This window comes from Gavialis gangeticus, unplaced genomic scaffold (genome assembly GCF_001723915.1).
Source record: "Gavialis gangeticus isolate Ggan-Ray unplaced genomic scaffold, GavGan_comp1, whole genome shotgun sequence".
Taxonomy (NCBI): Eukaryota; Metazoa; Chordata; order Crocodylia; family Gavialidae; genus Gavialis; species Gavialis gangeticus.
Genome location: NW_017729008.1, coordinates 14,897,332 through 14,898,351, shown reverse-complemented (window position 1 = coordinate 14,898,351; position 1,020 = coordinate 14,897,332).

The window sequence follows — 1,020 nt, the reverse complement described above, 5'->3', positions numbered from 1 at the left end:
AGTGAGGCTCTGGGGGAGCTGAGGGTTCCATAATTTTAAACTATTAAATGGAAACTTAAATTGATGGGAAGGATGAGAGTAGAAAGAGAAAGCCTGATGCTTTGGAAATCCTAGTTCTCTACAGTTGAACAGTTGCTGTTAGCGCACTTATCAATGTTATCCAGTTATATGTATTATAAAATATTTGGCTCATGGCTTTTAATCATGATAAAAGCTACCATAAGCTCTACTTACCCACATAAAAGAGTACACTGTATTATACACATACTTGTCACATAATCAAGAGAAAAAGCTAAATTGTAAATATGTGACAAATTATATGTCTCCCTTCACCTGGTCATTGGCAATGTATTTGTGCTATCTACACTCAGATAAATGTGAATATTAAAAAAAACAATGATCTATCACCTTCACCTGGTTAAAGACCATATGCACGGAGAGCCAGAGGTACTAGAAATGTCTGCTATTTTGGGGTATCTAATCTGTGACTCCTAGGGTCTGATTTTTCAGAAGACTTGGCCATATGCAACACTTTCTACTTCAAAGCACAGCTTCCACTGACTTCAGCTGCAGCTGTTGAGTGCTCAGCATTTCTGTAATACAGAACTGGGTGGTTGAAGCTTGATATTCACAAGCAGAACACAACTGATAGCCTCCTCTGAAAAGGTTTGGTTTAAAGTGACTTGTTTCATATGCTATTTGAAGTACCCAAGAGTAGAGGCAGGGACAGAATCCCATTCCACAGGGTAGCATTCAGCCATGAGACCATTGTTTCTCTTTCTACAATCATCTGCCTCTTTCACTAAGTTTCTTAACTTTTGCAAGAAATCTGGGTTCTTTTTGAAAGAGCTTCTTCGACTATTCAAGCTGGATTCAGGCCCAGTGTAAGTTTAGTCTATGCATCATATGACAGTCTTGCTCTAGCAATTCTAGGGAACATGCAACAAAACTTCCCCCTCACCCCCTAAGATAACTTGGGTAAATGTTGGAAGAGGGACAAGGTGGAAGTAGGACAGCCGG